The sequence below is a fragment of the Rhinopithecus roxellana genome, chromosome 7, assembly GCF_007565055.1.
Source record: "Rhinopithecus roxellana isolate Shanxi Qingling chromosome 7, ASM756505v1, whole genome shotgun sequence".
NCBI lineage: Eukaryota > Metazoa > Chordata > Mammalia > Primates > Cercopithecidae > Rhinopithecus > Rhinopithecus roxellana.
In genome coordinates this window covers 55258227-55282787 of record NC_044555.1, presented here as the reverse complement: position 1 = coordinate 55282787, position 24561 = coordinate 55258227, and positions in this window count along the sequence as shown.

The following is a 24561-nucleotide window of genomic DNA, read 5'->3' as shown; positions in this document are numbered from 1 at the left end:
AAGATATTCGGTTTTCCCCATAAGGTCAATGGGTTCTTAAATGTCCCTCGGCAGATTCCACAAAAGAAGTGGTTCCAATATGCTGAACTAAAAGAAGGGTTTAACTCTGTGAGGTGAATCCACAAATGACAAACAGTTTCACAGGTAGGTTTTTTCTAGTTTTTGTCTGAAAATATTCAGTTTTCCCTATAGGACTCAATGAGTTTCCAAATATTTCTTCATAGATAATATAAAAGAAGTGTTTCCTACCTGGTGAATAAAAAGATAAGTTTGTTTCTGGGAGATGAATCCACACATCAAAAATCAGTTTCACAGAAAACCTCTTTCTAGTTTTTATCTGGGGATATTTGCTTTTTCCCCAAAGGTTTTAATGGGCTCCCAAATGTCTCTCTGCAGATTCGACAAAAAGAGTCTTTCCCAGCTGCTGAATAAAAAGAAAGGGTTAACTCTGGGAGATGAATCCACATATTCCCCAAGTAGTTTCACAGATACCTTCTTTCTAGTTTTTTTCTTGGGATATTTGGTTTTTCCTTATAAGCCTCAATGTGCTCCCAAAAGTCCCTTTGCAGATTCTACAAAAAAAGTATTCCAACCTGCTGAATGAAAAGAAATGTTTAACTCTGTCAGGTGAATCCACACATCACAAACCAGTTTCACAGACAGCTTTTCTTTGTTTTTTTCTTGGGATATTCTGTTTTTCCCAAAATACTTCAATAACATCTCAAATATCCCCATGCAAATTCTACAAAAAGAGTGTTTTTAATCTGCTGAATGAAAGGAAAACTTTAACTCTGTGAGTTGAATTCCCACATCTTAAAGCAGTTTCACAGATAGTTTCTTCCTAGTTTTTACCTGGAAATAATAGGTTTTTCCCCTTGGGCCTCAATACAATATAAAATGTCCCTTCACAGATTCTACGAAAAAAGTGCTTCCAACCTGCTGAATCAAAGGCAAGGTTTAACTCTGTGAGATGAATCCACACATCACCATGCAGTTTCACAGATAGCTTCTTTCTATATTTTACCTAAGGATATTCAGTTTTCCCCTTAGGCCTCAATGGGTTCTTAAATGTCCCCTCGTAGATTCTACAAAAGATTGATTCCAACCTGCTGAATCAATGGAAAGTTTGTTTCCATAGGCCTCAATTGGCTCCCAAATGTCACTTTGCAGATTCTACTAATATGGTGTTTCCAACCTGCTGAATAAAAGAAATGTTTACCTCTGTGAGATGAATTGATATATCACAAACCAGTTTCACAGATAGTTTCTTTCTAGTTTTATCTGGGGATATTCAGAGTCTTTTTTCTTTTTTTCATAGGCCTCCATAAGCTCCAAAATGTCCCTTTGCAGATTCTACAAAAACACTGTTTCCAACCTGTTGAATCAAAAGAAAACTTTAATTCTGTGAGTTGAATCCACATATCTCAAAGCAATTTCACAGATAGCTTCTTTCAAGGTTTCATAAGTAGATATTAGGGTTTTCCTCACAGGCCTCAATGGGCTCCCATATGTCCCTTTGCAGATTCGTCAAAAAGAGTGTTTCCAATCTAGCGGAATCAAAAGAATGGTTTAACTCTGTGAGACAAATCCAAATGTCACCAAGCAGTTTAGCAGATAGGTTTTTATAGTTTTTAACGGAGGATATTCCATTTTTTCTCCATAGGCCTTAATGGGTTCCCAAATGACATTTTGCAGACTCTACAAAAAGTTTGTTTTCAAATTGCTGAATCATAAGAAAAGTTAAACTATTAGAGATAAATCCACACATTACCAAGCAGTTTCACAGATAGCTTCCTTTTTTAATCTGAGGATATTTGGATTTAACCCATAAATCTCAATGGGCTCCCAAATGTCCCTTGGCAGATTCTAGAAAAAAAGAAAAAAGTGTTTCCAACCCTGCTGAATCCAAAGAAAAGTTTACCTCTGTGAGATAAATTCCCTCATCACGAAGCACTTTCACATATAGTTCCTTCCTAAATTTCATCTGGGGATACTTGGCTTTTCTCCAAAGTATTCAATGAGCTTCAAAATGTACCCTCTCACATCTTACAAAAAAAGTGATTCCAATCTGCTGAATCAAAAGAAAGCTTCAACTCTGTGAGCTCAATCCGCAAATCACAAAGCAGTTACACAGATATCTTTTTTTCTAGTTTTTTCTGTGAGGATATCCGTTTTTTCCCCATATGCCTCAATGGGATCCAAAATATACCTTTTTGGATTCCACAAAAAGAGTGTTTCCAACCTGCTGAATCAAAATAAAGGTTTATCTCTGTGAGATGAATCCACACATCACAAAGCAGGTTCACAGATAACTTCTTTGTAGTTTTTCTTGGGGATGTTCGGTTTTTCTTTGATGGCCTCAGTGGGCTATAAAATGTCCCATTGCAAATACTACAAAAAGTGTTGCCAACCTGCTGAATCAACACAAAAGTTTACCTATGTGAGAGGGATCCATACTTCACAAAGTAGTTTCACAAACAGTTTCTTTCTGGTTTTTATCTGGGGATACCCAGTTTTTCCCTATAGGCCTCAATGGGCTCCTAAATGTCCCTTCACTGATACTTCAAAAAGAGTGTTTACAACCTGCTGAATCAAAAGAAAGGTTTACCTCAGTTAGATGAATCCACACATTGCCACACAGTTTCACTGATAGCTTCTTTGTAGCTTTTCTGGGGATTTTTTATTGTTCCCCATAGGTCTCAACGGGTTCCCAAATCTCCTTTTGCAGATTCTAAAATAAAAAAGTGTTTCCAATGTGCTGAATCAAAATAAAGCTGTAACCCTGTGAGATGAATTCAAAAATCACAAAGCAGTTTGACAGGTAGCTTTTTTCTAGTTTTTATGGGGGATATTAGGCTTTACCCCTTAAGCCTCAGCAAACTCCCAAATGTTCCTTCACAGATTCTACAAAAATAGTGATTCCAGTGGGGTAAATCAAAGGAAAGGTTTAACTCTGTGAGATGAATACACTCATCACCATGCAGTTTCACAGAAAGCTTCTTTCTAATTCTTTTCTAGGGTTATATAGTTTTTCCCCATAGGCTTTATTCAGCTCCCAAATGTCTCTTCAAAGATTCAACAAAAAGAATGTTTCCAACCTGTTGAATCAAAAGACAGGATTAACTATGTGATTTGAATCCAGACATCACCAAGCAATTTCAAATATAGTTTCTTTCAAGTTTTTATCTGTGGATATTCTTTTCTCCACTTAGGCCCCAGTAAGTTCTGAAATGCCCCTTCACAAATTCTACAAAAAGCGTGTGTCTCCAATCTGCTGAATCAAAAGAAACTTTTAACTTGGTGAGTTGAATCAACACATCACCAAACAGTTTCCCAGGTAGCTTCTTCCTAGTTTTTATCTGTGTATATTCTTTGTTCCTAATAGTCCACAATGGGCTCCCAATTGTCACTTCTCAGATTCTATGAAAATAGTGATTATAACCTGCTGAATAAAAAGAAAGCTTTTAATCTGTGAGTTGAATCAACTCATACCCAAGTTATTTCACGGATAACTTCCTCCCAGTTTTTATCTGGGGATATTCCCTTTTTCTGTATAGGCCTCAATGGGCTCCTGAATGTCCTGTCACAGATTCTATGAAAACAGTGTTTTCAACCTGCTGAATAAACAGAAAGTTTTAACTCTATGAGAAGAATCCACACATCACCAAGTAGTTTCACAGATAGCTTCATTATAGTTTTTATCTGGGGATAGTCTGTTTTTCCCTTAGTCCTCAATGGGCTTCAAAATATCCCTTTGCAGGTTCTACAAAAAGTGTTTCCAAAATTCTGAAGTAAAGGAAAGCTTAAACTCGGTGAGGGGAATGCACACATCCCCAAGTAGTTTCAAATATATCTTCTTTATAGTTATTACCTGGGAATATTCCATTTTTCCTTGTTCGACTCAAAGGAATAAAAATTGTCCCTTTGCAGATTCTACCAAAAGAGTATTTCCAACCTTCTGATCAAAAGAATTGTTAAACTCTGTGAGATGAATCTACACATAACCAGGAAGTTTCACAGATAGCTTATTTCTAGTTTTTATGTGGGGATATTCAATTTCTTCCCATGGCCTCAAAGGTCTCCCAAATGTCCCTTTGCAGATTCTATAAAAAATGTGTTTCTAACCTGCTGAGTCAAAACAAAGTTTTAACTCTGTGGGATGCATCCACACGTCACAAAGTAGTTTTACAAACAGCTTCTTTCTAGTTTTTATCTGTGGATATTCACTTTTTATCCATAGGCCCCAATATCTCCAAAATGTCGCTTCCCAGGATCTACAAAAAGAGTGTTTCCATCCTGCTGAATGGAAAGAAAGATTTATCTCAGTGAGATGAATCTACACATTACCAAGCAGTTTCACAGATATCTTATTTCTAGTTTTTATCTGGGTGTATTCAGTATGACCCCATAGGCCTCAAAGGGCTGTAAATGTCCCTTCACAGATTCTACAAAAAGAGTGTTTCCAACCTGCTGAATCAAAAGAAAGTTTGACTCTGTGAGATGAATCCACTCATCACAAAGAATTTTCATCCATTGCTTCTTTCTAGTTTTTATCTGAGAATATTTGTTTTTTTTTTTCCCCATAGGCCTCAATGGACTCTGGACTGTCGATTCACAGATTTGACAAAACCAATTACCAACTTGCTGAATAAAACAAAAGTTTTACTGCTGTGAGATGAATCCACACCCCACCAAGCAGTTTCACAGGTAACTTCTTTCTAGTTTTTACCTGGGGATATTTGGCTTTCCCAATAGGACTCAATGGGGTCTCAAATGTCCCCTTGCATATTCTATAAAAAGAGTATTTCTAATCTGCTGAATCCAAAGAAAGGTTTAACTCTGTGAGATGAATCCACACATTTAGAAACAGTTTCAGAGATATCTTATTTCAAGTATTTACCTGGAGATATGCAATTTTTCCTTGTATGCCTCAATGGGCTCCTAAATGGCCCTTCACAGATTCTACAAGACCTGCTGAATCCAAAGAAAGTTTTATTTCTGTGAGACATATCCACACATCACAAGTCATTTCACACAAAATTTCCATCTTGTTTTTATCTGGGGATATTCCCTTTTTCCACATATGGCCTCAATGGACTCACAAATATCCCTTAGTAGATTCTACAAAAAGACTTTTTCCAACCTGCTGAATCAAAAGAAAGTTTTAACTCTATGAGATTGGTCCACACATTACAAAGCAGTTTCACAGATAGCTTCCTTCTAGTTTTTATCTGGAAATGTTCAGTTTTTCTCCATAAGCCTCAATGGGCTCCCAAATGTCTTTTAACAGATTCTACAAAAACATCTCTCCAATCTGCTGATTCAAAAGAAACTTTTGTCTCTGTGAGATGAAATTACACATCAATATACAGTTTCACAGATAGCTATTTTCTAGCATTAATTTGGAGATATTCAGTTTTTCCAACAAGGCTCAAGCTCCTCACAAATGTCCCTTCACAGATTCTACAAAAAGAGTGTCCCCCACCTCCTGCATTGAAGGAAAGGTTTAATTCTGGAGATAAATTCAAATATCACCAAGTGGTTTCACAGATAGTTTTTTTTCAATTGTTATCTGGGGATAGTCATTTTTTCCCATCGACCTCAAAAGGGTTCCCAAATTTCTTTTTGCAGATTCTACAAAAAGAGTGTTTCCAACCTGCTGAATCAAAGAAAAATTTAACTCTGTGAGATGAACCCACATGTCATGAAGCATTTTCACAGATAACTTCTTTCCAGTTTTTATCTGGGGATATTTGTTTTTCCCTCATAGGCCTCAAGTGCTTTGAAGTGTTTCTTCACAGATTCTACAGTGTTTCGAACCTGCTGAATTATAAGAAAGGTTTAACTCCATGAGATGAATCCACATATAACAAAGCAGTTTCACACAATGCTACTTTCTAGTGTTCAGCTGGGAATATTCAGTTTTTCCTCATAGGTCACAATGGGCTCCCAAATGTCCCCTCAGAGATTCTACAAAAATAGTGTTTCAAACATGCTGAATCAAAAAAAAAGTTTTAATTCTATGAGTTGAACCCACACATCAACAAGTTGTTTCACAGAAAGCTCTTTTCAGTTTGTACCTGGGGATACTCTGTTGTTCCCCTTAGGTCTCAATGTGCTCTTAAATGTCCATTTATAGATTCTCCAAAAATGTGTTTTTAACCTGCAAAATCAAAGCATAATTTTAATGCTTTGAGATGAATGCACCCATCACAAAACAGTTTCAGAGATAGTTCTTTCTAGTATTTGTCTGGGGATATTTTCTTTTTCCCCTAGGCCTCAATGGGCTCCCAAGTGTTTCTTCACAGATTCTACATGAAGAGTGTTTCCAACCTGCTGAATCAAAATAAAGGTTTATCTCTGCGAGATGAATCCACAGAACATAAAGTAGTTTCACAGACAGCATCTGTCTAGATTTAATCTGAAGATATTCTGTTTTCTACCATTGGCATCAATGGGCTTTCAAATGTCCCTTCAAAGATTCTATGAAGAGTGTTTCCAACCTGCTGAATCAAAAGAAAGGTTTTACTCTTTTTGATGAATTCACATGTCACAAAGCAGTTTCACAGATGGTTTCTTTCTAGTTTTTTTGTGGAAATATTAGTATTTCCCTGTTGGAAACAATGGGCTCCCAAATGTCCCTTCACAGATTCTACAAAAAGAGTGTTCCCAATTTGTTGATTCTTGGAAATTAGGTTTTGCCCTATAGGCATCAATGGGCTCCCAAATGTCCCTTTGCAGATTCTCCAAAATAGTGTTTCCAACCTGCTGAATCAAAGGAAATGTTTAATCTTATGAGATTAATCCACTCATCACAAATATTTTCACTGATAGCTTCTTTCTAGTTTTTATCTTGGGATATCCTGTTTTTCCCCATAGACTTCAATAAGGTCCCAAATGTCCCTATGCAGATTCTACAAAAAGAGTGTTTTTCACGTGCTGAATCAAAGGAAAAGTTTAACTCTGTGAGTTGAATCTCCCTGTCTTAGAGCAGTTTCACAGATAGTTTCTTTCTAGTTTTTACCTGGAAGTATTAGGTATTACTTCATAGTCCTCAATGCAATCACAAATCTCCCTTCACAGATTCTACAAAAAAGTGCTTCCACCTGCTGACTGAAAAGTAAGATTTACTTCTGTGAGATGAATCTACACATCACCACACAGTTTCACAATAGCTTCTTTCTATTTTTTACTAAGGATATTCGGTTTTCCCCTTAGACCTCAATGTGTTCTTAACTGTCCCCTCACAGATTCTAAAAAAAGGGTGTCCAGATGCTAAAAATAAGAGATATGAATCCACATATCTCAAAGCAGTTGCACAGATAGCTTCTTTCTAGGTTTCATAAGGGGATATTAGATTTTTCCTCAAAGGCCTCAAGGGCTTCACATGTCCCTTGGCAGATTATTCAAATACACTGTTTCCAACCTGTTGAGTCAAAAGAAAATTTTAACTCTGTGAGTTGAATCCACAAATCTCAAAGCAGTTTCACAGATAGCTTCTTTCTAGGTATTATAAGGGGACATGAAGTTTTTCCTCATAGGTCTCAATAGGCTCCCACATGTCCCTTCACAGATTCTACAAAAACAGTGATTCCAATCCTAATGAAATAAAAGAAAGATTTATCTCTGTGATATAAATCCACTCATTACACAGTGGTTACACAAATAGATCCTTTTTAGTTTTTATCTGGGGATATTCAGTTTTTCCCAAAGGACTCAATGAGCTTCCAAATGAACCCTTGCAGATATTACAAAAAAAGTGATTCCAGTCTGCTGAATCAAGAGAAAGTTTTAATTCTGTGAGATCAATCCACATATCACAAAGTAGTTACACAGATAGCTTCCTTCTAGTTTTTCTGTGAGGATATTCATTTTTTCTCCATATGCTTCAATAGGCTTCAAAACGTACATTCTCAGATTCTACAAAAAGAGTGTTTCCAACCTCCTGAATCAAAAGAAAGGTTTATCTCTGTGAGATGAATCCACACATTGCAAATCAGTTTCACAGATAGCTTCTTTTTAGTTTTTACCTGATAATATTCTATTTTTCTTCATAGGCCTCAGTGAGCTCCAAAATATCCCTTCACAGATCGTACAAAAAGAGTGTTGCCAACCTGTTAAATCACCAATAAGGTTTAACTATGTGAGATGGATCCATCCATCACAAAGGAGTTTCACGAGTATATTCTTTCTGGTTTTTATCTGGGGATACATGGTTTTTCCCTATAGACCTCAATGGGCTCCCAAATGTCCCTTCACAGATATTTCAAAATGAATATTTACAGCCAGTTGAATCAAAGGAAAGGATTACCTCTGTGAGATGAATCCAAACACAACCAAGCAGTTTCACAGATAGCTTCTTTCTAGTTTTTATCTGGGGATATTCACTTTGTCCCATAGGCCTCAAAGGGCTCTCAAATATCCCTTTGAAAGTTTTACAAAAAGATGGTTTTCAACCTGCTGAATCAAAAGAAAACTTAACACAGTGAGGTGAATCCACACAACTTCAGGCATTTTCACAGATAGTTTCTTTCTAGTTTTTACCTGGGGATATTTTGTGTTTTTCCATAGGCCTCAATGGGCTCCCAATTGTCCCTTCACGGATTCTACAAAAAGAGTGTTTCCAACCTGCTGAATCAAAATAAATGTTCAACTCTGGGAGATGAATCCACACACCAACAAGAAGTTACACTAATAGGCTCTTTCAACTTTTTAACAGAAGATATTCAGTTTATCTCACATAGGCCTCAAGGGGATGTGAAAAGACCCTTCACAGATTCTACACAAAGAGTGCTTACAACATGCTAAATTAAAAGAAATGTTTAACTGTACGAGATGAATCCACACATCACCAGGGTGTTTCACAGATAGCTTCTTTCTAGTTTTTATCTGGTAGTATTAGGTTTTTCCCCATAGGCTCCAAGAGACTCTGAAATGTCCCTTTACAGATTCTCAAAAAGAGTGTTTCCAACCTTGTGAATCATAAGAAAGATTTAATTCTGTGAAATGAATCCACACATTGCACAGTAGTTTCACAGATGGCTTCTTTCTAGTTTTTATCTGGGGATATTTGGTTTTCAAGCACAGGCCTCAATGTGGTTCCAAAGATCAGTTAGCAGACTCTACAAAAAGAGTGTTTCCAACCAGCTGAATGAATGAAAGGCTTACCTCCGTGAGATGAATCCACACATCAGAAAACAGACTCACAGAAAGCTTCTTTATATTTTTTATCTGAGGATATTCAGTTTTTCCAAATAGGCCTCAATGGGCTCCCAAATGTACCCATGCATATTCAACAAAAAGAGTGTTTCCATCCTGTTGAATCAAAAGAAAGTTTTAACTCTGTAAGATGAATCCACACATCACAACGCACTTTCACAGAGAGCTTCTTTAGTTTTTCTGTGAGGATATTCGTTTTTTCCCCATATGCCTCAATGGACTCCGAAAAGTCCATTCTCAGATACTGCAAAAAGAGTTTCTCCAATCTGCTGAATCCAAAGAAAGCTCTATCCATGTGAGATGAATCCACACATCACCAAGCAGGTTCACAGATAGCTTCTTTTTAGTTTTTCTTGGGTATATTCAGTTTTTCTTTGTAGGCCTCAGTGGGATCCAAAATGTCCCTTTGCCAATACTACAAAAACAGTGTTGCCAACCAGCTGAAACAACGGAATGGTTTAACTATGTGAGATGCATCCATACATTACAAAGCAGTTTCCCAGATAGCTTCTTTCTTGTTTTCATCTGGGGATACTAGGTATTTCCCCACAGGCTTCAATGGGATACAAAATGTCACGTCACAGATTCTTCAAAAAGAGTGTTTCCAACCTCCTGAATAAAAAGAAAGTTGTAACTCTGTAAGGTGAATCCAAAAATCACAAAGCAGTTTAACAGGTAGCTTTTTTCTATTTTTGATTTGGGGATATTCGTTTTTTCCCAATATGCCACAATGAGCTCCCAGTTGTCCCTCCACAGATTCTACAAAAAGAGTGTTTCCAACCTGTTGAATCAAAAGAAAGTTTTAACTCTGCGAGATGAATCCAAAAATTTCAAAGTGGTTTCACAGATAGCCTCTTTCTAGTTTTCATCTGGGGATATTCGTGTTTTTTTTTTCATAGGCATCAATTGGCTCACTAACATCCCTTTGCAGATTCTACAAAAATAGTGTTTCCAACCTGCTGAATCAACAGAAAGATTTAACCCTGTGAGATAAACACTTACATTACAAAGCAGTTTCAAAGATAGCTTCCTTCTTGCTTTTTGTCTGGAGATTTTTGTTTTTTCCCCATAGACCTCAATAAGCTTAAAAATGTCCCTTCACAGATTCTATGAAATGAGTGTTTCCAACCTTCTGAACCAAAAGAAAAGTTCAACCCTTTCAGATGAATCCACACATCTCAATGCGGTTTTTGCAGATAGCCTCTTTATAGTTTTCATCTGGGGATATAAGGGTTTTCTCCATAAGCCTCAATGGGCTCCCAAATGTCCCGTCATAGAATCTACAAGAAGAGTGCTACAATCTGCTGAATCAAAAGAAAGTTTTAGGTCTGTGAGATGAATCCACCCATCACCATGCTGTTTCACAAATTGCTTCTTTCTAGTTTGTAGCTCAAGGTGCGGTTTTCCCCATAGGTCTCAATTGGTGCTTAAATGTCCCTTCACAGATTCTACAAAAAGGGTATTTCCAACCTGCTGGAGCAATACAAAGTTTTACCTCTGTGAGATTAATCCACATATGATCATGCAGTTTCACAGATAGCTTTTTTCTAGTTTTTATCTGAGAATATTTGGTTTTACCCATAAGCCACAATGGATTCCCAAATGTCCACTGACAGATTTTACAAACACAGTGTTTCAAAACTGCTGAATCAAATGAAAGATTTATCTCTGTGACATAAATCTGCACTTCACCAAGCAGTTTCACAGATGGTTTCTTTTTAGTTTTTACCTGGGGATTTTTACTTTTTCCCCATAAGGCCTTAATTAGTTCCCAAATATCACTTCAGAGGTGTTACAAGAAGTGTGTTACCATCCAGCCCAATATAAAGAAACGTCTCACTCTGAAATGAATTTATATATCCCCAAGCAGTTTCACAGATACCTTATTTCTAGTTTATATCTGGGGAAATTCAGTTTTTCCTTATAGGAATAAATGAGCTCCAAAATGTCCCTTCGCAAATTGTATGAAAATAGTATTCCAACCTTCTGAATCAAAAGAAAGATTTAACTCTGTCAGATGAACCCAGACATAACCAAGAATTTTCATCTGTTGGTTCTTTCTCGTTTTTATCTGAGGATATTTTATCTGAATCATTGTGAGAAGAATCCACACATCACTAAGCAGTTTAACAAATAGCTTCTTTCTAATCTTTATCTGGGGATATTCTGTTTTTCCCCATAGATCTCAAAGGGCTTCAAAATATCCCTTTGCAGGTTCTACAAAAAGAAAGTTTCGAACCTTCTTAATCAAAAGAAAGCTTAAACACAGTGAGTGGAATGCACACATCACCAAGTAATTTCACATACTTGTAGCTCTTATTTCACATCCTTGTAGTTTTTATCTGGGGATATTCAGTTTTCTCCATAAGCCTCAAAGGGCTCCCAATGTCCCTTCACAGATTCTACAAAAAGAGTGTTTCCAACCTGCTGAATCAAAAGAAAGATTTAACTCTGTCAGATGAAGCCAGACATCACCAGGAATTTTCATCTATTTGTTCTTTCTCGTTTTTATCTGAGGATATTTGTTTTTTTCCCATGGGCCTCAGTTGACTCCTAAATGTCGCTTTGCAGTTTCTACAAAAACAGTGTTTCCAAACTCAATAATAAAACAAAAGGTTTATCTCTGTGAGTTGAGTTCACACATCACTAAACAGTTTCACAGAGAGCTTCTTTCTAGAACTTATCAGGTGATATTCAGTTTTTCCTTGTAGGCCTCAATGGGCTCCCAAATGTCCCTTCACAGATTCTACAAAAACAGGGTTTCCAACCTCCTGAATCCAAAGACAAATTTCACTCCGTGAGATAAATCAACACATCACCAAGCAATTTCACAAATTGCTCCTTTCTAGTTTTCTTCTAAGGATATTCTGTTTTTTCTTATAGGTCCCTGTGAGCTAATAAGTGTTCCCTCACAGATTCTACAAAGAGTGCTTCCAACTGGTTGTATCAACAGAAAGCTTTAACTCTGTCTGATGAATCCACCCATCACCAAGCAGTTTCACAGATAGCTTCTTTCTGGTTTTAATCTGTGGATTTGAGTTTCTCCCCAAAGACCACAATGGGCTCCATAATGTCCCTTCAGAATATCTACGAAAAAGATTATTTCCAATCATCTGAATGCAAAGAAAGTTTTAACTTTATGAGGTTAATCCACACATCACCAAGCTGTTTCTCTAATAGTTTCTTTCCACCTTTTATGTAAGGATATTTATTTTTCCTCCACAGGCCTCAACAAACTCCCAAATGTTCCTTTGCAGATTCTACAAAAAGAGTGTTTCCAATCTGCTGAATCAAAAGAAAGGCTTAACTCTGTGAGATGAATCCACACATCACAAGGCAGTTTCACAGATAGCTTCTTTCTTGTTTTTATCTGGAAATATTCCAGTTTCCATGTAGGCCTTAATGGGCTATGAAATGACACTTCACAGATTCTACAAAAACAGTGTTTCCAACCTTCTGAATCCCAAGAGACGTTTAACCCTGTAATGTGAATCCACCCATTACAAAGCAGTTTTACAGATGGCTTCTTTGTAGTGTTTATCTAAGGATATTCATTTTTTCCCCATAGGTCACAATGGGCTCCCAAATGTTCCTTCATAGATTCTATATAAAGAGTGTTTCCAATCTGCTGAATCCATAGAAAGTTTTAATTCTGTTAGCTGAATCCACACATCACAAGCTGTTTGATTGATAGCTTATTTCTAGTGTTTATCTGGGGATATTTGGTTTTTCCCCATAGGCCTCAATGGACTCAAAAATATCCCTTTGCAGATTCTACAAAAAGAGTTATTCTGACCACTGAATCAAAAGAAAGATTTAACTCTGTGAGATTGGTCCACATATTATGAAGCCGTTTCATAGATAACTTATTTCTAGTTTTCATCTGGGAATATTCCATTTTAACCCCTGGGCCTTTATGGGCTCCCAAATGTCTTTTCACAGATTCTACAGAAACGATTCTCCAAGCAGATGAATCAAAATAAAGGTTTATCTCTGTGAGATGAAACTGCACATCAACCAGCAGTTTCACAGATTGATTTTTTCTAGTTTAAATCTGGGGATATTCAGCTTTTAAGCCCAGGACTCATGGGCTGACAAATGTCCCTTTGATGATTCTACAGAAAGAGTGTCTCCAATATACAGAATCAAAGGAAGGTTTTAAGTTTGTGAGATGAATACACGAATCACCAAGCAGTTTCGCAGATAGCTTTTCTCCAGCTTTTTTTTTTTTCCTGTGGATATTTCCATTTCTCCGATAGACCTCAAGGGGCTCCCAAATTTCTTTTTGCGGATTCTACAAAAAGAGTGTTTCTAACCTGCTGAATCAAAGACAAATTTAACTCTGTGAGATGAACACACATATCACAAAGCAGTTTCACAGACAGCTTCTTTCTAGTTTTTATCTGGGGATATTTGCTTTCTCCCCATAGGCCTCAATGGGCTCTGCAATGTCTTTTAGCAGCTTCTACAAAAAGAGGGTTTCCAACCAACTATATCAAAAGAAAGGTGTAACCCTGTGAGATGAATCCATACATCACAAGCAGCTTTACAAATAGCATCTTTCTCGTTTTTATCTGGGAATATTTGGTTTTTCCCCATAGGCCTCAAAGGCCTCTCAAATATCCCTTCGCAGATTCTATAAAAAAGTGCTTTCAACCTGGTGAATCAAAAGAGAGGTTTAACTCTGTCAGATGAATCCACACATGACAAAGCAGTTTCACATGTAGCTTCTTTATAATTTTTATTTGGGAATACTCGTCTTTTTCCCATTGGCCCCAAAGGTCTGCCAAATGTCCCTTTAGAGATTCTACAACAAGAGTGTTTGCAACCAGCTGAATTAAACTAAAGGCGTCACCGTGTGAGATGTATTTTCACACCACAAAGCGATTTCACAGATAACTTTTTTCTCGTTTGTATCTGGGAATATTCGGATTTTCCCCATAGGCTTCAATGGGCTCCCTATTGTCCCTTCACACACTCTACAAAAGGAGTGTATCCTACCAGTTGAATCAATTGAATGGCATCACCCTTTGAGATGAATTTTCACATCACAATGCAGTTTCACAGACAGCTTCTCTTTAGTTTTCATCTGGGGATATTCGGTTTTTCCCCATAGGCTACAATGGGCTCCCTAATGTCCCTTTGCAGATTCTACAAAAAGAGTGTGTCCAACCTGCTGAGTCAAAAAAAATGTTTTATCTCTGTGAAATGAATCCACATATCACCAAGCACTTACACAGATAGTTTCATTCGAGTTTTCTCTGGGGATATTTAGATTTTCCTCATGGGCCTCAATGTGCTTGCAAATGTCACTTGGAAGATTCTGCAAAGGAGTGCTTTTAACCTGCTGGATCAAAAGAAAGGTTTACATCTGTGAAGTGAATTCACACAGCACAAAGCAGTTTCACAGATAGCTTCTTCCTCGTTTTTATCTGGGGATATTCTGTTTTTCCCCATATGCCTCAATGCCATCCCAAATGTTTCTTTGCAGATTCCACAAAAAGAGTGTTTCTAAGCTGTTGAATCCAAAGAACGGATTGACTGTGAGAGATGAGTTCACACATAAGCAAGTAGTTTCACAGATCGCTTCTTTCTAGTTTTAATCTGGACATATTTTCTTTTTCCCCATAGGCCTCAAAGAGCTCTTGCATATCCCTTCACAGACTCTACAAAAAGAATGTTTTCAACCTGCTGAAACAGAAAAAGTTTAATTTTGTGAGATGAATCCACACATCACCAGCCATTTTCACAGATAGCATTTTTCTAATTTTTATCTGGGGATATTGGTTTTTATCCCATAGACCTCAGTGGGATCCCAAATATCCCTTCACAGATTTTAAAACCAAAGAGTGTTTCCAACATGCTGAATCAAAAGAAAGGTTTAACTCTGTAAGATGAATCCACAAATCAGCAAGAAGTTAGACTAATAGCTTCTTTCAAGTTTTTACCTAGGGATATTCTGTTTTTCCCCCAGAGGCCGCAAGGGGGTTTGAAAAGACCCTCTGTTGATTCTACAAAATCAGTGCTTAAAGCCTTCTAAATTAAAGGAAACGTTAATTTCTATGAGATGAATCCACACATCATGAGGCAGTTTAACAGATAGTTTATTTCTAGTTTTTATCTGGGGATATTCAGTTTTTCCCCATAGGCCTCAAAGGACTCTCAAATGTCCCTTCACAGATTCAAAGAAAAAAAGTACTTCCAACCTGGTGAATCAAAAGAGAAGTTTACCTCTGTCAGATGAATCCACACATGAAAAAGCAGTTTCACAGATAGCTTCTTTCTAGTTTTTATGTGGGGATATTTGTTTTTTTCCCAGTGGCCTCCAGGTCTGCCAAATGTCACTTTGCAGATTCTACAAACAGAGTATTTTTGACCTGCTAAGTGAAAAAAGTGTTTTAACTCTATGAAATGAATCCACACATCTCCGGGCAGCTTCACAGATAGCTTCTTTCTAGTTTATATCTGGGGATATTTGGTTTTTCCCCAATAGGCCTCAGTGTGCTCCCAAGTATTTATTTGCAGATCCTTCAAAAACAGGGTTTCCAATCCACTGAATCAAAAATAACTTTTAACTTTGTGAGATAAATCCACACATCACAAAACAGTTTCTCAGATAGCTTGTTTCTAGTTTTTATCTGGGGATACTTCATTATTCCCAATAGACCTCAATGGGCTCCCAAATCTTCCTTCACAAGATAGTACAGAGAGATATTTTCCAACCCGTTGAATCAAAAGAAAGGGCTAACTCTGTGAAGTGAATCCATGCATCAGCAAGCAGTTTCACAGATTGCTTTTTTTTATTTTGTATCTGGGGATTTTCTGGCTTTTTATTTTTGGTAGGCCTCAATGGACTCCCACATGCTCCTTTGCAGATTTTAAGTAAAAGAGTGTTTCCAACCTGCTAAATCAAAAGAAAGGTATAAGAATGTGAGGTGAATCCACACATCATCAGGCAGTTGCACAGATAGCTTCTTTCTAGTTTTTGTATGAGGGTATTTGCTTTTTCCTCATAGACCACAAAGGTCTCTCAATTGTCCCTTCATAGATTCCACAAAAAGTGTTTCCACCTGGCTGAATCAAAAGAAAGGTTTAATTCTGTGAGATGAATGGACACATCACCAGACAATTTCACAGATAATTTCTTTATGCTTCTCATCTGGGGATATTCAGTTTTTCCTTATAAGCCTCAGTGTGCTCCCAGATGTCACTTGACAGATTCTGCAAAAGGTGCTTTTAACCTGCTGAATCAAAAGAAAGATTTACCTCTGCAAGACAAATTCAGACATCACAAAGCAGTTTCACAGAGCTGTCTAGTTTTTATCTGGAGATATTCGATTTTTCTCCAAAGGTCACAATGGCCTCCAAATGTCCCTTCACAGATTTTACAAAAAGAATAATCCAACCTGCTGAATCAAAATTAAGGTTTAACTCTGAGATGATTCCATCCATCACCAAGAAGTTTCACAGAAAGCTTCTTTCTAGTTTTAACTTAGGATATTCAGTTTTTTTCCAATATGCCTAAATGAGTTCTCAATTGTTTTTTCGCTGATTCTATGGAAAAAGTGTTTCCAGTCTGATGAATCAAAAGAGAGGTTTACCTCTGTGAGATAAATCCCTACATCACAAAACAGGTTCACAGGTAGCTTCTTTATATTGTTTTCCTGGGGATTTTCTGTTTTCTTCCCATAGGCCCCAATGGGCTCTCAAATACGCCTTTGTGGATTCTACAAAAAGAGAGTTTTCAAGCAGCTGAATGAAATGAAAGGCTTCACTCTGTGAGATGAATTCACACATCACAAAACAGTTCCACATATACATTCTTTTTAGTTTTTATCTGGGAATATTTCTTTTTTCCCCATAGGTCTCACTTGGCTCCCAAATGTCCCTTTGCAGATTCTGCAAAAAGTGCTTCCAAACTGCTGAATAAAAAGAAATGTTTAACTCTGTGAGATAAATCCACGCAACACAAAGCAGTTTCACAGATAGCTTCTTTTTAGTTTTATCTGGAAATATTCATTTTTTCCTCATAGGCCACAATGTACTCCCAAATGTCTCTTCGCAGATTCTACAAATAGAATGTTTTTAACCTGCTGAATCAAAATAAAGTTTTAGTTCTGTGAGATGAATCCACAAATCACAAAGAAGTTTCACAGATAGCTTCTTTCTTATTTTCATCTGGGGATACTCGTTATTTTTTTTTTTCATAGGAAACAAAGGGAACCAATATGTTCCCTCACATATTATACAGAAAAATCTTTCCATAATGCTGAATCAAAAAAAATTTTAACTTTATGAGATGAATACACACATCACCAAGCTGTTTCACAGATCACTTCTTTCTGGTTTTTATCGGGGGATACTTGATTTTTCCTCTTAGGGCTCAGTGGGCTTTCAAGTAACCCTTTGCAGATTTTACAAAAAGAGTGTTTCAAGATTCCTCAGTCAAAGGAAATGGTTTACTCTGGTAGTTGAATCCAAACATCACAATGCAGTTTCGCAGATATCTTCTTTCTAGTTTGTATCTGGTGATATTAGAATTTACTCCAAAGGCCACAATAGACTCCCAAATGTCCCTTCACAGATTCTACAAAGAGAGTGTTCCCAATCTGTTGAATGAAAAAGAAGATTTATCTCTGTGAGATGAATCCACACATCACCAAGCAGTTTCCCAGAAAGCTTATTTCTAGTTTTTATCTGGGGATTTTCGGTTTTTCCCATAGGTCCTAATGGGCTCCCAAATGTGCCTTCCTAGATTCTATGAAAGGAGAGTTTCCAAGCAGCTGAATGAAATGAAGGACTTCCCTCTGTGAGATGAATTCACACATCACAAAACAGTTTCACAGACACCTTCTTTCAAGTTTTTATCTTTTGAATTTTGGTGTTCCCCATAGGCCTGAATGAGATTCTAAATGTCCCTTTGCAGATTCTACTAAAGGAGTGTTTCCAGCCTGTTGTATCAAAACAAATTTCATCTATGTGAGATGAGTCCAACCATCACCAAGCAGTTTCAAAGATAGCTTCGTTCTGGTTTTTACCTGGGATAGTCTTTTTATCCCTGGAGGCTTCAATGAGCTCCCAAATGTCCCTTCACACATTCTATCTAAAGAGTGTTTCACATCTGCTGAATCAAAAGAAAATTTTAACCTTGGATATGAATTCACACATCACAAAGTAGTTTCAAAGACAGTTTCTCTCAATTTTTTATCTGGGAATATTCTGTTTGTCTCCAAAAGCTTCAATGGGCTCCATATTCCCTTAACAGATTCTACAAAAAGAATGTTTCAACCCTGCTGAATCAAAAGAAAGGTTTAACTCCGTGAGATGAATCCACACATCATGAAGCCATCTCACAGATAGTTTTTTCTCTTAGGTCTCAGTGGGCTTTCAAGCAATGCTTTGCAGATTCTACAAAAAGAGTGTTTCAAGCTTCCTCAATCAAAGGAAATAGTTTACTCTTAGTTGAATCCAAACGTCACAATGCAATTTCATAGAGAGCTTCTTTCTAGTTTGTATCTGGGGATATTTGGATTTACTCCAAAGGCCACAATGGACTCCCAAATGTCCCTTCACAGATTCTACAAAGAGAGTGTTCCCAATCTGCTGAATGAAAAAGATTTAACTCTGTGAGATGAATCCAGACAACCCCAAGTAGTTTCACAGAAAGCTTATTTCTAGTTTTTATCTGGGGATTTTAGGTCTTGGCTGGGCACGGTGGCTTATGCCTGTATTCCCAGCACTTTGGGAGGATGAGGCGGGAGGATCATGAGGTCAGGAGATCGAGACCTTCCTGGCTAACACAATGAAACCCCATCTCTACTAAAAAAAAAAAATTAGCTGGGTGCAGTGGCAGGTGCCTGTAGTCCCAGCTACCCAGGAGGCTGAGGCAGGAGAATGGCATGAACCCAGGAGGTAGAGCTTGAAGTGAGCCGAGATAACACCACTGAACTCCAGTTCCTGCCTGGGCAAAAGATTGAGACTCTGTCTCAAAAAAAAAAAAAAAAAAAAAGAGAGAGAGTCTCCAACTTGTTGAATCAAAAGAAACATTTTGCCCTGTGAGATGAATCCACACATCACCAAGCAGTTTCACAGAGTTTCCTTCTAGTTTTTATGTGGGGATACTTGGCTTTTCCCTTTATGGCTCAGTGGGCTCCCAAATATCCCTTTCCAGATCCTACAAAAAGGGTGTTTCCTTCCACCAAAACAAAACAGAGGTTTAGCTCTGTAAGATGAATCCACACATGAGAAAGCATTTTCATAGATAGCCTCTTTCTAGTTTTTATCTGGGGATATTCAGATTTTCCCCATGGACATCAATGGGCTCCTAAATGTCCCTCCACAGATGTGACAGAAAAGTGTTTCAACCTGCTGAATCAAAAGAAAAGTTAACTGTCAGATGAATCCACACATCATAAATCAGCTTCACAGAGAGTTTCTTCCTAGGTTTATCCAGGGAAATTCGTTTTTTTCTTACAAGGGTCAATGGTCTCTCAAATGTCCCTTCATAGTTCTTAGAAAAGAGTGTTTCCAACATGGTGATTCAAAAGAAAGGTTTAACTCTGAGATGAATCCACACATCACAAAGCAGTTTCACAGATAGCTTCCTTTTATTTTTTTATCTGGGGACATTCACTTTTTCCTTATAATCCTCAATTGACTCTCGAATGTCCCTTTGCAGGTTCTACAAAGAGAGTGTTTTCTAACTGCTGAATCAAAAGGAAGGTTTATTTATCTGAGATGAATCCATTCAGAACAAAGCCGTTTCACAGACAGCTTCTTTCTGGTTTTTACACGGGGATGTTTTGTTTTACGCCTTAGGACTCAATGGGATCCCAAATGTCCCCATGCAGATCCTACAAAAAGAGTGTTTCCAATCTGTTGAATCAAAACTGATCTTTGACTCTGTGAGATGAATGCACACATCACAAAACAGTTTCACAGATAGATTATTTTTAGTTTTAATCTAAGGATATTTGTTTCTTCCCATATGCCTATATGGGCTCCCAAATGTCCCTTTACAGATTCTACAAAAGGAGTGCTTCCAACCAGCTGAATCAAAGGATAGGTTTAACTCTGTTAGATGAATCCACACATCACAAACGAGTTTCACATATACCTTCTTTGAAGTTTTCCTCTTAGTATATTGGCTTTCTCTCCATAGGCCTCAGTGGGATTTGCAATGTCCATTTGGAGATTCTAAAAAGAGAAAGTATCCAACTTGTTGTGTCAAAAGCAACGTTTTACTCTGTGAGATGAATCCACACATCACCAAGCAGTTTCAGAGACAGTTTCTTTCAGTTTTTATCTGGGGATATTTTGTTTTTCCCTTTAGGACTCAATGGACTCCCAAATGTTCTTTTCTAGATTCTACAAAAAGAATGTCTGCATCCAGCATAATTAAAAGAAAGGTTTAACTCTATGAGATAAATCCACACATCACAAAGCAGTTTCACAGAGAACTTCTTTCTAGTTTATATCAGGGGATATTCTGTTTTTCCCCATAGTCCTCAATGGGCTCTGAAATGTCCCTTCACAGATTCTACAAAAAGAGTGTTTCCAAAGTGCCAAATTAAAAATGTGTTTTAACTCTGTGAGATGAATCCACACGTCACAAAGCAGTTTCACAGATAGTTTCATTCTAGTTTTTATCTGGAGATATTTGGTTTTTCCCCCTAGGTCCAAATGGGCTCCCAAATGTCACATCACAGATACTATGAAAAAAGTATTTCTAACCAGCTGAATCTAAAGAAATATTTAACTCTGTGAGATGAATCCACACGTCACAAAGCAGTTTCACAGATAGTTTCTTTCTAGTTTTTATCTGGAGATATTTGGTTTTTCCCCCTAGGTCTAAATGGGCTCCCAAATGTCCCATCACAGATACTATGAAAAAAGTATTTCTAACCTGCTGAATCTAAAGAAATATTTGACTCTGTGAGGTGAATCCACACGTCACAAAGCAGTTTCACAGATAGCTTCTTTCTAGTTTATATCTAGGATATTCCATTTTTCCGTAGAGTCCTCAATTTACTCCAAAATGTCTCTTCACAGATTCTACAAAAAGAGTGTTTTTAACCTGCTGAAATAAAGAAATGTTTAGCTCTGTGAGAGGAAACCGTACATCACAAAGCAGTTTCACAGATAGCTTCTTTCTAGCTTTTGTCTGGGGATATTTGATTTGTTTCCACAGGTCAAAAGGCCTCCCAAATATTCCTTCACAGATTTCACAAAAGGAGTGCTTCCAACTTGCTGAATCAAAAAAATGTTTTAAGCCTAAGAGAGAAATCCACACATCACTAATCAGTTCCACAGAGAGTTTCTTTCTAGTTTTTATTTGTATTTTTATTTTTTTTCTTTCTAGTTTTTATCTTGGGATATTCAATTTTTCCCACCAGATGTAATGTGATCCCGAATATTCCTTTGCCGATTCTACAAATAGAGTGTTTCCAAATGGCTGAATCAATCAAAATGCTTAACTCTGTGAGATGAATCCAAATATCACAAAGCAGTCCCAAAGATGGCTTCTTTCTGGTTTTTATCTGGATATATTCTGTTTTATCTTGTAAGCCTCTATGGGCTCCGAAATGTCCCTTCACAGGTTCCAAAAAAGTAGTGTTTCCAAATTGCTGAATCATAGAAAGGTTTAACTCTCTGAGTTTAATCCACACAACACAAAGTAGTTTCACAGATAGATTCTTTCAGGTTTTGATCTAGGGATATTTGGTTTTTTTCCCATAGGTCTCAAAGGGGCTCCCAAATGTCAGTTCGCTGATTCCACAGAGAGTTTTTCCAACCTGTTGAATCAAAATGAAGCTTTACCTCTGTGAGATGAATCCACACGTCACAAAGCAGTTTCACACATAGCTTCTTTCCAGTTTTTATCTGGGGATATTGGGTTTTACCCCAAAGGCCTCAGTGGGGTCCCAAACGTCCTTTTGCAGATTCTACAAAAAGAGTTTTTCCAATCAGCTAAATCAAAGGAAAGTTTAACTCTGTGAGATAAATCAGCCCATCAGAAATCAGTTTCACAGATAGCTTCTTCCTAGTTTTTATCTGGGGATATTCAGTTTTTCTCCAGTGGCCCCAATGAACTTCCAAATGTCCCTTTGGAGATTCAACAACAAAAGAAAATGGTTTCAAAATGCTGAATTTAAAAAAAAGGATTAACTTGTTGAGATGAATCCACACATCAGAAAGCAGTTTTACAGATAGCTTCTTTCTAGGGTTTACCTGGGGATATTTGGTTTATCCCCATAGACCTCAATGGGCTCCAAAATATCTCTTCACGGATTCTACAAAAAGAGTATTTCCAACATGCTACATCAAAAGATAAGTTCAACTCTGTACGATTAATGCATACAGCAAAAAGCAGTGTCACAGATACTTTTTTCTGTTTTTTTTCTGGGAATATTCTCTTTTTCCCCATAGGCCTCAATAGATTCTCAAATGTCCCTTCACAGATGGTACGAAAGAAAGGGTTTCCAACCTGGTGAATCAAAAGAGATGTTTAAGTCTCTGAGATGAATCCACACATCACAAATAGTTTAAGTCTGGGAGATGAATCCACACATCACAAAGCAGTTCCACAGATAGTTTCCCTCTAGTTTTTATCCAGGGATATTCAGTTTTTTCACATAGGCACCAATGGGATTTCAAAGGTCCCTTCCCATATTCTAAACAGAAAGTGTTTCCAATCAGCTGATTCAAATGAAAGACTTAAGTCTGTGAGGTGAATCCACACATCACTAAGCATTTTAACAGAGAGCTTCTTTCTACTGTTTATCCGGGGATATTGGGGTTTTTTCCCATATGACACAATGTGATCTCGAAAGTTCCTTCACAAATTTTACATAAAAAGTGTTTCCAACCTGTTGACTCAAAAGAAAGGTCTAACTATCTGAGATTAGTTTACACATCACTAAGCAGCTTTGCAGATAGCTTCTTTCTAGTTTTCATCTGGGAATATTTTTTTTTTCCCCATGGGCCTCAATGAGATACGAAATGTTCTTTGGTGTATTTTACAAATAAAGTGTTTCCAACTTGCTGAATCATAAAAAGGCTTAACACTGAGATGAACCCACACATCACCAAGCAGTTTCACGGATAAATACTTTCTAGTTATTATTTGGGGATATTCTGTTTTTCCCCATAGGCCAAAATGGGATCCCAAATGTTCTTTTGCCAATTCTCCAAAAACAGTGTTTCCAATCTGAAAAATCCAAAGACAATTTTAATTCTCTGAGATGAATCCACACATGGCAAAGCATTTTCACAGATAGGGTCTTTTTACTTTTTATCTGGGGATATTCCGTTTTTCTCAGTAGGCATCTAAGGGCTCTCAATGTCCCTTCCCAGATTCTACAATAAGGTGTTTTCAACCTGCTGAATCAAAAGAAAGCTTAATTGTCACATGAATCCACACATCATAAATCAGTTTCACACATAGTTTCTTTCTAGTTTTTATCTGGGGATATTCTGTTTTTCTCCAAAGGCCTCAATGGGCTCCAAATTGCCCATCACAGATTCTACAAAAAGAGTGTTTCCAACCTGCTGAATTTAAGAAAAGTTTAACTCTGTGATATGTATCCACACATCACAAAGTAGTCTCACGGATAGCTTCTTTCTAGTTTTATCTGGGGATATTTGCTTTTTCCTTTTAAGCCTCAATATGCTCTCAAATATCCCTTCACAGATTCTACAAAAAGAATCTTTCCACACTGCTGAATGAAAAGAACGTTTGAACTCTGAGGTGAATTCACACAACCCAAAGCAGTTTCACAGTGAGCTTCTTTCTGGGTTTTATCTGGGAATATTTGGTTTTGCCCGTAGGACTCAATGGAATCCCAAGTGTCCCTGCACAGATTCTATGAAAAGAGTGACTCCAACCTCCTTAATCAAAACTGAGGTTTAATTTTTTGCAATGAATACACACATCACAAAGCAGTTTCACAGATAGATAATTTTTATCAGGCGATATTCAGTTTTTTCCCATACACTCATAAGGAATCCCAAATGTCCCTTTGCAGATTCCACAAAAAGGGTGTTTCTAACCAACTGTATGAAATGATAGGCTTAACTCTGTTAGATGAATGCACACATTGCAAAGAAGTTTCACAGATACCTTCTTTAAAGTTTTCATCTTAGGATAATGTGTTTCTCCTCATAAGTCTCAATGGGTTTTCTTTGTCCCTTTGCAGATTCTACAAAGAGATGGTCTTCAACTTGTTGAAACAAAAGAAATGTTTACCTCAATGAGATGAATCCACACATTACAAAGCTGTTTCAGAGATCGTTTATTTCTAGTTTTTAATATGGGGATAGAGAGGTGTAACCCTGTGAGAT